Source organism: Heptranchias perlo, unplaced genomic scaffold, assembly GCF_035084215.1.
Source record: "Heptranchias perlo isolate sHepPer1 unplaced genomic scaffold, sHepPer1.hap1 HAP1_SCAFFOLD_134, whole genome shotgun sequence".
Lineage (NCBI taxonomy): Eukaryota > Metazoa > Chordata > Chondrichthyes > Hexanchiformes > Hexanchidae > Heptranchias > Heptranchias perlo.
In genome coordinates this window covers 215,396-227,882 of record NW_027138580.1, presented here as the reverse complement: position 1 = coordinate 227,882, position 12,487 = coordinate 215,396, and the positions used below count along the sequence as shown (strand labels likewise).

Genomic DNA, 12,487 nt, shown 5'->3' with positions numbered 1-12,487 from the left:
GATCCGGGCTCAGCCCCGCCCACTCGGTGCCGCAAGTCCCGCCCCCTCACTCACTCCCATTGGTTGGAGGACCCGCCGCCCGCTCGGTCCTCCGGCCCCGCCCCCGCTCCTCCTATTGGTCCAAAACTCAATCAGTGGGGCCGACGGTCCTGAGCTACAGTTAAAAGATAAACATAAATCAAACAATTGAATATCGGCCACAACATTGAATGAAACTAAATTAATAAAAGTTTCGTTAATAAAAAATCTTTCCCGAAACGCGAGGCGGAGTATTGGTAACGGTTTAAAGGCAGCGAGGCCCGGGGTCTTAGGTGGATTTGACCGATTGCCGCTCCGTTGCTCCAAAGCCGCTCTCCACACTCAACCCCGTCAGGGGGGGGGGGGGAGAACGCTTTAATGGCGGCTCCACATACCCAGAATGCGCCGCGCGGCGGAATGCGCCCTATCTCGGACAGCAGGAGCCCAGCGCGCAGGCGCAGGAGGTTCGGCGCAGAGCACTGCGCAATGCGCACGCGCGGCTGGAAAGGGGCCTGAGGGAGGGAAGGGGTTAAATCAAACCCCCAGGGGGAGGGGGTCGAGGGAGGGAGGGAGGTCACGGGCCTGAGGGAGGGGGGTCACGGGCCTGAGGGAGGGGGGTCACGGGCCTGACAAACACCCAGGGCATCATTTTAGCCCGGAGCCGGGAAGTGGGGGATGGAATTGCGGACGGGAGACCTGGAAGTTCAGTCCAGACGATTCAGAGGTTAGGACGGCTCTCATTCCAGCGGCGTCCCGCCCGACAGCTTGACAGGGAGAGTGGGGGAGAGTGAGGGGGAGAGTGAGGGGGAGGGGAGGGGAGGGAGAGTGAGGGGGAGGGGAGGGAGAGTGAGGGGGAGGAGGGGGGGGGGGAGAGTGAGGGAGGGGGGAGGGGGGGGGAGAGTGAGGGAGGGGGGAGGAGGAGGGGGAGAGTGAGGGGGGGAGGAGGAGGAGGGTGTGTGTGTGAGAGGGAGGGAGGGGGGGGTTGGTGATTGTTGTGGGGGGGGGGGGGGTTGGTGATTGTTGTGGGGGGGGGGGGGGTTGGTGATTGTTGTGGGGTGGGGGGGGGGTTGGTGATTTTTGTGGGGTGGGGGGGTTGGTGATCGCACTATTCACAGCGGGGAGAAACCGTCCACGTGACCCCCTCAGTGAGAGTGATCCAGTGCCCTGAGTGTGGTGAAGTTTCCCGCCGACTCCGCCAATTTGTTGGGTGAAAATAAATTCACATCTAATCTGTGGGAAAGTAAAAGGTGCAGTTTATTAAAACCGAGCTGTGGGAGAAGGGTCTCTGACCCCACGGTCTGTGCGAGCACCTTCTCCCCGATCAACAAAATTCACAAGCTTATATACAGTCCAAGACTGGAGCACACCGATCGCAGTTACTGCATTACTTATTCCTCAGCCAATCTGGCTCTGTGACAACATTCAAAAACAACCTCATTATAACTTTCCATCGTTAGCTCAGCCCCTTCTTTTAGTTCGGTCTTTTATCTCAGTTTGTCCAGTTATCTGGACAGGAGGGTCCATTTTTGCTGTCTCTGGGCTTTTGGCCGATCTGAGTCAGTGACTCGTGATTGGACACGGCTCAAAGGTTAATCAAATATCCCCTGCACACACCCACCGGACAGTTGCTGCTTCGTAACCCGATTGTGCTGCAAATTTTAACCTTGTTATTGCAGCTTCTCGTATCTCCACACGCTTAATCACTTTTGTAGTTCAGTTTCTGACCATCTGTTCCATTTGTGTTTTTTTAAAACTTGTCTCAACTGAAACTCGGTTGTCATGCTGTGTCGCCTGACTGCAACACTCAGCTGGTTCAAATCCCAACCCTTCTGGTGTACAGGGCACAATTTCAAAATTTGCAGATGACACAAAACAATGGTAAACAGTGAGGAGGATAGTGATAGACTTCAAGAGGATATGGACAGGCTGGTGGAATGGGCGGACACGTGGCAGATGAAATTTAACGCAGAAAAATGCAAAGTGATACATTTCGGTAGGATGAACGAGGAGAGGCAATATAAACTAGAGGGCACAATTCTAAAAGGGGTACAGGAACAGAGAGATCTGGGGGTATATGTGCACAAATCGTTGAAAGTGGCAGGGCAGATTGAGAAAGCAGTTAAAAAAGCATACGGGATCCTGGGCTTTATAAATAGAGGCACAGAGTACAAAAGTATGGAAGTTATGATGAACCTTTATAAAACACTGGTTCGGCCACAGCTGGAGTATTGTGTCCAGTTCTGGGCACCGCACTTTAGGAAAGATGTGAAGGCCTTAGAGAGGGTGCAGAAGAGATTTACTAGAATGATTCCAGGGATGAGGGACTTTAGTTACATGGATAGACTGGAGAAGCTGGGGTTGTTCTCCTTGGAACAGAGCAGGTTGACAGGAGATTTGATAGAGGTGTTCAAAATCATGAAGGGTCCAGACAGAGTAGATAGAGAGAAACTGTTCCCATTGGCAGAAGGGTCAAGAACCAGAGGACACAGATTTAAGGTGATTGGCAAAAGAACCAAAGGTGACATGAGGAAAAACTTTTTTACACAGCAAGTGGTTGTGATCTGGAATGCACTGCCCGAGGGGGTGGTGGAGGCAGATTCAATCATGGCCTTCAAAAGGGAACTGGATAATTCTTGAAAGGAAAAAATTTGTAGGGCTACAGGGAAAGGGCGGGGGAGTGGGACTAGCTGGATTGCTCTTGCAGGGAGACGGCACGGACTCGATGGGCCAAATGGCCTCCTTCCGTGCTGTAACCTTTCTTGCTGTAACCTGATTCAACTTTACAACTTGGCAGATAAGAATAAGGGGTTAATTACTGCTCGGAAAACCCTTGGAATAAACTAAGGAGGTTGAGTCGGCCACAACAACAGCAGTTTCAGACTTGCTGTGTGCAAATTTTTGAGAAGTGATTTAAAAAGAATCGGATTGATTTATTACCAGGCACGATGTAACTGTCACCTTGTGATTCCCCAAAGCCTCTTTTTACTTCTTAAAACTCCTTCATTTAACAGTGGTCCTGTGGATTTATAAAACTTGCAAAATCAAATTAACAGAAAATAAAACTCGCACAAAGATCACAAGACAAAGTCGTAGATATGAATTATCCAATCAAACACGTATGAATTTTGCCGAAATCATTTTCAGCCTAAATGGCTCCAGGTTACCCAAACATTTTTTTCAAACATTATCCGTGAAGGCACAAAAGTTTCCCCAATCTGTACCATTGTTATCTTAAGCCACTGGGTAACAATAAAGAATTTAAACCCTCAAGAAATGCATGTTCTCTGATATTCAACATAACAAATCCAGTGACCTTATTTATAGTCATTCCTGATAAAGCTTAAATTATGAAATCAAGTCAATGAGATAATAAACTCCTTCCATTCAGTGTATGTGAGATATCGGCACCAATTCTACTCACGGATCAAGAGCTCCTTCAGGGGATCGCAAGCCTGTCATCTTACATAAGAACATAAGAAATAGGAGCAGGAGCAGGCCAATCGGCCCCTCGAGCCTGCTCCGCCATTCAATAAGATCATGGCTGATCTGATCCTAACCTCAAATCTAAATTCATGTCCAATTTCCTGCCCGCTCCCCGTAACCCCTAATTCCCTTTACTTCTAGGAAACTCTATTTCTGTTTTAAATTTATTTAATGATGTAGCTTCCACAGCTTCCTGGGGCAGCAAATTCCACAGACCTACTACCCTCTGAGTGAAGAAGTTTCTCCTCATCTCAGTTTTGAAAGAGCAGCCCCTTATTCTAAGATTATGCCCCCTAGTTCTAGTTTCACCCATCCTTGGGAACATCCTTACCGCATCCACCCGATCAAGCCCCTTCACAATCTTATATGTTTCAATAAGATCGCCTCTCATTCTTCTGAACTCCAATGAGTAGAGTCCCAATCTCCTCAACCTCTCCTCATATGTCCACCCCCTCATCCCCGGGATTAACCGAGTGAACCTTCTTTGTACTGCCTCGAGAGCAAGTATGTCTTTTCTTAAGTATGGAGACCAAAACTGTATGCAGTATTCCAGGTGCGGTCTCACCAATACCTTATATAACTGCAGCAATACCTCCCTGTTTTTATATTCTATCCCCCTGGCAATAAACGCTAACATTCCGTTGGCCTTCTTGATCACCTGCTGCACCGACATACTAACTTTTTGATTTTCTTGCACTGGGACCCCCAGATCTCTTTGTACTGCAGTACTTTCCAGTTGCTCGCCATTAAGATAATAACTTGCTCTCCGATTTTTCCTGCCAAAGTGCATAACCTCACATTTTCCAATATTGTATTACATCTGCCAAATCTCCGCCCACTCACCCAGCCTGTCTATATCCCCTTGTAGGTTTTTTATGTCCTCCTCACTCTCTACTTTCCCTCCCATCTTTGTATCATCTGCAAACTTTGATATGTTACACTCAGTCCCCTCCTCCAAATCGTTAATATAGATTGTAAAGAGTTGGGGACCCAGCACCGACCCCTGCGGAACACCACTGGTTACTGGTTGCCAGTCCGACACTAGACTCAGCAAGACTAGACGGAAGTTCCCCAGGAGTGTGTTGTATCTTTAATAGGTTTAATTACACAGGACAAATGTGGATCCCGTAAGTCATCACCTGTGTGTATACTGTCGATACAGCTGCGATCATTGAGTGTTACGGTTACCTGTCACCATTTGTTGTGAGGCCTTTGATGTCCTATCGCTTCTGATCTTTATTACAAAAGGAGCTGATCTACACTGGAGTCCAGTCAATGATTGACATTCCTCCCCTCACCCCCTGCCCCTGTTGGGCTAAAATCCACTCTGGTACATCCGTGTGTCTGTCCGAAGTGTGTTTCAACCTAACAACCCTCCAGTATTCCAGCTCTGTATTATATCAATCAGACCAGTTCTGACGAGAGGCCTTCGACCTGAAAGGTTCACTCTGTTTCTTCCTCCACAGATGCTGCCTCACTTGCTGAGGATTTCCAGCATTTTCTGTTTTTATTTCTGGATTACATAATTCTATATAATGCCAACTAGCTCATTCTATTTAATAATCCAGACGTGCCTCTCCTTACAACTGGCACCTTAACAGAGTCACATTGGCCGACAGTGTTTTGTTAAATACGTTTGTTGAGTGGATTTAAATTTAAGACGAGGTTTGCAGGCCCAATGCTCTATTCACACATCGAGGGTTAGTGAGATGCTGTGGGGCACGCACTAAGTCCAGTAGCTGAAAGTGGTTAACAGGCTGGGTTTAGTGTTAATGATCCCGGACCTGTTACCGATACCTTCCCTGGATACCAAGGCTAGGAGAGAGACTCTGGGAGGTATGGGGAGCTGGGACGTGACCATGAGAGTAACTGAAGGAATGAGAACTGAAATATTCCAGAGTTTGAAAGGAGAAAAGGCCCAAAAATGGAACAGTGGGTAACAGGACATCAATTAGTCTCCTCGTACCTCGGGGAAATCAAGGTCTCGACACACGGTGTGTTTGAAAGAAATCTGATTTATTTAACGTGTATCAAAATATTAAATTCCAGCCCAGTTATTGGGGTTATTAACATCAGAAACAAACCCCAACTCTCAGAATGAACAGTTCAGTCCTGGATGTGATTAACAGCAGAATCCAACCCCTGCATCACAGGTGAACTCGCTGGTGTCTCAGCAGGTTACATGACTGAGTGAATCCCTTCCCACACACAGAACACGTGGACGGTTTCTCCCCTCTGTGAATGGTGCGATGTTTTTTCAGGCTGTGTAACTGGTTAAAGCTCTTTCCACACTCAGTGCTCTGGAACACTCTCACTCGGGTCTGAGAGTCTCGGTGATTTTCCAGTCACACTGATGTTTGTCTGTTCTGTCTGTGGGAAAAGATCAAACATTTCTCCTTCCACATTCAAAGGCCGATGATATTCAGGTCCTGATGAATCGAGTGACTCTGTCAGATCTTGACGTGAGGTTTGGTTTGAGTTTCCCGTCTGCAAATCCTCCCCTTCTAATCCCCTGTAAAAGGAGTTTACAAAAGTCCTCACTGTAAATACAGGATAGAAATTCAGAACAGACAATTCTCATTTCTATGGAACATTCTTCCCGCTCATTCCCCCAGACTGTAAATCCCCGTCCCACACACTCTCCCTCCTCCCTGTGCTGAAATCCAAACCCATCGCACCATCTCCATCATTTCTTCCCTCCACTCCCAGTTTCCTCCCTCCCTCGACTCTGGTCGGGTTCAGTTCTCCACCCCCTGGGAGCAGAGTGAGAGGAAAATAAATGAGGCACAGGGACCCTGAAGCCCCGCCCACTCTTTGTTCACAGTCACAGGGACCCTGAAGTCCCGCCCACTCTTTGTTCACCGTCACAGGGACCCTGAAGCCCCGCCCACTCTTTGTTCACAGTCACAGGGACCCTGAAGCCCCGCCCACTCTTTGTTCACCGTCACTGGGACCCTGAAGCCCCGCCCACTCTTTGTTCCCGGTCACAGGGACCCTGAAGCCCCGCCCACTCTTTGTTCACCGTCACTGGGACCCTGAAGCCCCGCCCACTCTTTGTTCACCGTCACAGGGACCCTGAAGCCCCGCCCACTCTTTGTTCACCGTCACTGGGACCCTGAAGCCCCGCCCACTCTTTGTTCACCGTCACAGGGACCCTGAAGCCCCGCCCACTCTTTGTTCACCGTCACTGGGACCCTGAAGCCCCGCCCACTCTTTGTTCCCAGTCACAGGGACCCTGAAGCCCCGCCCACTCTTTGTTCACCGTCACAGGGACCCTGAAGCCCCGCCCACTCTTTGTTCCCAGTCACAGGGACCCTGAAGCCCCGCCCACTCTTTGTTCACCGTCACAGGGACCCTGAAGCCCCGCCCACTCTTTGTTCCCAGTCACTGGGACCCTGAAGCCCCGCCCACTCTTTGTTCACAGGCACAGGGACCCTGAAGCCCCGCCCACTCTTTGTTCCCAGTCACAGGGACCCTGAAGCCCCGCCCACTCTTTGTTCCCAGTCACAGGGACCCTGAAGCCCAGCCCACTCTTTGTTCACCGTCACAGGGACCCTGAAGCCCCGCCCACTCTTTGTTCCCAGTCACAGGGACCCTGAAGCCCCGCCCACTCTTTGTTCACCGTCACAGGGACCCTGAAGCCCCGCCCACTCTTTGTTCCCAGTCACAGGGACCCTGAAGCCCCGCCCACTCTTTGTTCACCGTCACAGGGACCCTGAAGCCCCGCCCACTCTTTGTTCCCGGTCACAGGGACCCTGAAGCCCCGCCCACTCTTTGTTCACCGTCACAGGGACACTGAAGCCCCGCCCACTCTTTGTTCCCAGTCACAGGGACCCTGAAGCCCCGCCCACTCTTTGTTCACAGTCACTGGGACCCTGAAGCCCCGCCCACTCTTTGTTCCCAGTCACAGGGACCCTGAAGCCCCGCCCACTCTTTGTTCCCGGTCACAGGGACCCTGAAGCCCCGCCCACTCTTTGTTCACAGTCACTGGGACCCTGAAGCCCCGCCCACTCTTTGTTCCCGGTCACAGGGACCCTGAAGCCCCGCCCACTCTTTGTTCACAGTCACAGGGACCCTGAAGCCCCGCCCACTCTTTGTTCACAGTCACTGGGACCCTGAAGCCCCGCCCACTCTTTGTTCCCGGTCACTGGGACCCTGAAGCCCCGCCCACTCTTTGTTCCCGGTCACAGGGACCCTGAAGCCCCGCCCACTCTTTGTTCACAGTCACAGGGACCCTGAAGCTCCGCCCACTCTTTGTTCACAGTCACTGGGACCCTGAAGCCCCGCCCACTCTTTGTTCACAGTCACAGGGACCCTGAAGCCCCGCCCACTCTTTGTTCACAGTCACAGGGACCCTGAAGCCCCGCCCACTCTTTGTTCCCAGTCACTGGGACCCTGAAGCCCCGCCCACTCTTTGTTCCCAGTCACTGGGACCCTGAAGCCCCGCCCACTCTTTGTTCACAGTCACTGGGACCCTGAAGCCCCGCCCACTCTTTGTTCACCGTCACTGGGACCCTGAAGCCCCGCCCACTCTTTGTTCACAGTCACTGGGACCCTGAAGCCCCGCCCACTCTTTGTTCCCGGTCACAGGGACCCTGAAGCCCCGCCCACTCTTTGTTCCCGGTCACTGGGACCCTGAAGCCCCGCCCACTCTTTGTTCCCGGTCACAGGGACCCTGAAGCCCCGCCCACTCTTTGTTCACAGTCACAGGGACCCTGAAGCCCTGCCCACTCTTTGTTCACAGTCACTGGGACCCTGAAGCCCCGCCCACTCTTTGTTCACAGTCACAGGGACCCTGAAGCCCTGCCCACTCTTTGTTCACAGTCACTGGGACCCTGAAGCCCCGCCCACTCTTTGTTCACAGTCACAGGGACCCTGAAGCCCCGCCCACTCTTTGTTCACAGTCACAGGGACCCTGAAGCCCTGCCCACTCTTTGTTCACAGTCACTGGGACCCTGAAGCCCCGCCCACTCTTTGTTCACAGTCACAGGGACCCTGAAGCCCCGCCCACTCTTTGTTCACAGTCACAGGGACCCTGAAGCCCCGCCCACTCTTTGTTCACAGTCACTGGGACCCTGAAGCCCCGCCCACTCTTTGTTCACAGTCACTGGGACCCTGAAGCCCCGCCCACTCTTTGTTCACAGTCACAGGGACCCTGAAGCCCCGCCCACTCTTTGTTCACAGTCACTGGGACCCTGAAGCCCCGCCCACTCTTTGTTCACCGTCACTGGGACCCTGAAGCCCCTCCCACACTTTGTTCACCGTCACAGGGACCCTGAAGCCCCGCCCACTCTTTGTTCACCGTCACTGGGACCCTGAAGCCCCGCCCACTCTTTGTACACCGTCACAGGGACCCTGAAGCCCCGCCCACTCTTTGTTCACCGTCACTGGGACCCTGAAGCCACGCCCACTCTTTGTTCACAGTCACTGGGACCCTGAAGCCCCGCCCACTCTTTGTTCACAGTCACTGGGACCCTGAAGCCCCGCCCACTCTTTGTTCCCAGTCACTGGGACCCTGAAGCCCCGCCCACTCTTTGTTCACAGTCACTGGGAACCTGAAGCCCCACCCACTCTTTGTTCACAGTCACTGGGACCCTGAAGCCCCGCCCACTCTTTGTTCACAGTCACAGGGACCCTGAAGCCCCGCCCACTCTTTGTTCACAGTCACAGGGACCCGGAAGCCCCGCCCACTCTTTGTTCACCGTCACTGGGACCCCGAAGCCCCGCCCACTCTTTGTTCACCGTCACTGGGACCCTGAAGCCCCGCCCACTCTTTGTTCACAGTCACAGGGACCCTGAAGCCCCGCCCACTCTTTGTTCACCGTCACTGGGACCCTGAAGCCCCGCCCACTCTTTGTTCACCGTCACAGGGACCCTGAAGCCCCGCCCACTCTTTGTTCACCGTCACTGGGACCCTGAAGCCCCGCCCACTCTTTGTTCACAGTCACAGGGACCCTGAAGCCCCGCCCACTCTTTGTTCACAGTCACTGGGACCCTGAAGCCCCGCCCACACTTTGTTCACCGTCACTGGGACCCTGAAGCCCCGCCCACTCTTTGTTCACAGTCACAGGGACCCTGAAGCCCCGCCCACTCTTTGTTCACAGTCACTGGGACCGTGAAGCCCCGCCCACTCTTTGTTCACAGTCACTGGGACCCTGAAGCCCCGCCCGCTCTTTGTTCACAGTCACTGGGACCCTGAAGCCCCGCCCACTCTTTGTTCCCAGTCACTGGGACCCTGAAGCCCCGCCCACTCTTTGTTCACAGTCACAGGGACCCTGAAGCCCCGCCCACTCTTTGTTCACCGTCACTGGGACCCCGAAGCCCCGCCCACTCTTTGTTCACCGTCACTGGGACCCTGAAGCCCCGCCCACTCTTTGTTCACAGTCACAGGGACCCTGAAGCCCCGCCCACTCTTTGTTAACCGTCACTGGGACCCTGAAGCCCCGCCCACTCTTTGTTCACCGTCACAGGGACCCTGAAGCCCCGCCCACTCTTTGTTCACCGTCACTGGGACCCTGAAGCCCCGCCCACTATTTGTTCACAGTCACTGGGACCCTGAAGCCCCGCCCACTCTTTGTTCACAGTCACTGGGACCCTGAAGCCCCGCCCACTCTTTGTTCACAGTCACTGGGACCCTGAAGCCCCGCCCACTCTTTGTTCCCGGTCACTGGGACCCTGAAGCCCCGCCCACTCTTTGTTCACAGTCACTGGGACCCTGAAGCCCCGCCCACTCTTTGTTCACCGTCACTGGGACCCTGAAGCCCCGCCCACTCTTTGTTCACAGTCACAGGGACCCTGAAGCCCCGCCCACTCTTTGTTCACCGTCACTGGGACCCTGAAGCCCCGCCCACTCTTTGTTCACAGTCACAGGGACCCTGAAGCCCCGCCCACTCTTTGTTCCCGGTCACAGGGACCCTGAAGCCCCGCCCACTCTTTGTTCACAGTCACTGGGACCCTGAAGCCCCGCCCACTCTTTGTTCCCAGTCACAGGGACCCTGAAGCCCCACCCACTCTTTGTTCCCAGTCACAGGGACCCTGAAGCCCCGCCCACTCTTTGTTCCCAGTCACTGGGACCCTGAAGCCCCGCCCACTCTTTGTTCCTGGTCACTGGGACCCTGAAGCCCCGCCCACTCTTTGTTCACAGTCACAGGGACCCTGAAGCCCCGCCCACTCTTTGTTCCTGGTCACTGGGACCCTGAAGCCCCGCCCACTCTTTGTTCCTGGTCACTGGGACCCTGAAGCCCCGCCCACTCTTTGTTCCTGGTCACTGGGACCCTGAAGCCCCGCCCACTCTTTGTTCACAGTCACTGGGACCCTGAAGCCCCGCCCACTCTTTGTTCACAGTCACAGGGACCCTGAAGCCCCGCCCACTCTTTGTTCCTGGTCACTGGGACCCTGAAGCCCCGCCCACTCTTTGTTCACAGTCACTGGGACCCTGAAGCCCCGCCCACTCTTTGTTCACAGTCACTGGGACCCTGAAGCCCCGCCCACTCTTTGTTCCTCACCCAAGATGGCCGCGCATGCGCCGTGATCCCTGTCTTCTTTGCCCAAGATGGCGGCCACTTCGCCGCTCACCCGGGCGGCCGCCGGTCGGGCCTGTCACCGCGGTGTAAACACGGGGCCTGTGGGCTCTCATTCGGGGCCTGGGGCCTACACCAGGTGTTTATGAAGCTTCCCTGCCCACCCACGGGTCCAATTCCTCCCCCGCGCCCACCGGATCCCGACCCGCCTGTTCCGCCTCGGTCCGTCTCCACCACTCGCACCGCGCATGCTCAGAGCACAGCCCAGTCCCGCGCCTGCGCACTGGGCTCCTGTAGTCACTGATAGGGCACTTTCTGGGCCGCGGGGGATTCTGGGTAAATTCACCGCCATTGAAGGCCCGAATCGGTGAACAGAAAATTAAAGTTTTGTCATCGCATCGAGATTGGGGCCGGAGGGGCAATCAACAAAATCAATAAATAAATTATACAGAACCCCGACTGTCCGGGCCCTCAGACATGGTGCAAGTCCGCTGGCCGCCACTTTCAGTGATTAACTCGCACCTCAGGCTCGCCCGGTCTGGTTTAATTGATCAATGTTTTCAAACTGTGTTTTCTAACTCGAGTTCAGGCCTGTCATTCTCAGAGAAACTTGGAGGCTTCATTTTTTCTGTTTCCTACCCGCGAAATTGTTAATGGCTTTAATAAGCTCCAACAATTCATTTTAAAAGGTGGAAAGAAGTGCAAAATGCCACTCGGGATGTCTCAAAACACAGAGGACCGCTTACACTGAGACACCAAATCCAGGGAACGCTTTCACGGTGATACCTAATCCAGTGGCAGCCGTGCCTTCAGAGGCCCTGAGCTCTGGGATTCCCTCCCTCAACCTCTCTCCCACCCCCGCCATCTCTCCTCCTTTAAGATGCTCCTTAAAACCTCCGTCTCTGACCAAGCTTTCGGTCACCTGTCCGAATATCTCCTTCCGTTGCTCGGTGTCAAATCTTGTTTGATAATCGCTCCTGTGAAGCGACTTGGGGACGTTTTACTCCGTTAAAGGTGCTGTATAAATGCAAGTTGTTGTTGCTGTTGAGAAATGTCGAGATGTGAAAGGGGGGAAATCGGGCTTGGGACAGAAAGGACGTTCCTCGAACGAACAATTCAGGTGGCTGTTTTGTGACTTCTCCGCACGAGATAAAAATGCATGAAAGTAAAAAGGTCGCGTCTCGAGACAATGGCGTGATCAATAGTGATTTTGTTCACATCGCCAGCCTCTACCCATTAGCCCCAACCCTACCCACCAGCCCTAACCACGAACCCTAACCCCAACCACTAACCCCAATTCTAACCAAGAACGCAGGATAACCACTGACCCTGAATCGTGCGTTGTCAATAGTCAACGTGATGATGCAATTCGCCAACATTTTCCTTTCCAAATATCTCTCCGTTTCTCTAATGGCTGATTTTGTCTCCCTCGATTCTGGGTGATATTTATCCCTATTCTCCTGTAA

At 53.5% G+C, this 12,487-nt stretch overlaps 1 long non-coding RNA gene across 1 annotated transcript; it reads right to left on the bottom strand.

The window, feature by feature from the left end:
• Positions 1–5,498: 5,498 nt before the first annotated feature.
• Positions 5,499–11,854, bottom strand: LOC137308614 (uncharacterized). The gene is made up of 2 exons (XR_010959579.1): positions 11,007–11,854; positions 5,499–6,013 (listed from the first exon to the last, which is right to left on the bottom strand). It is a non-coding gene; the product is annotated as an uncharacterized lncRNA (long non-coding RNA).
• Positions 11,855–12,487: the final 633 nt, after the last annotated feature.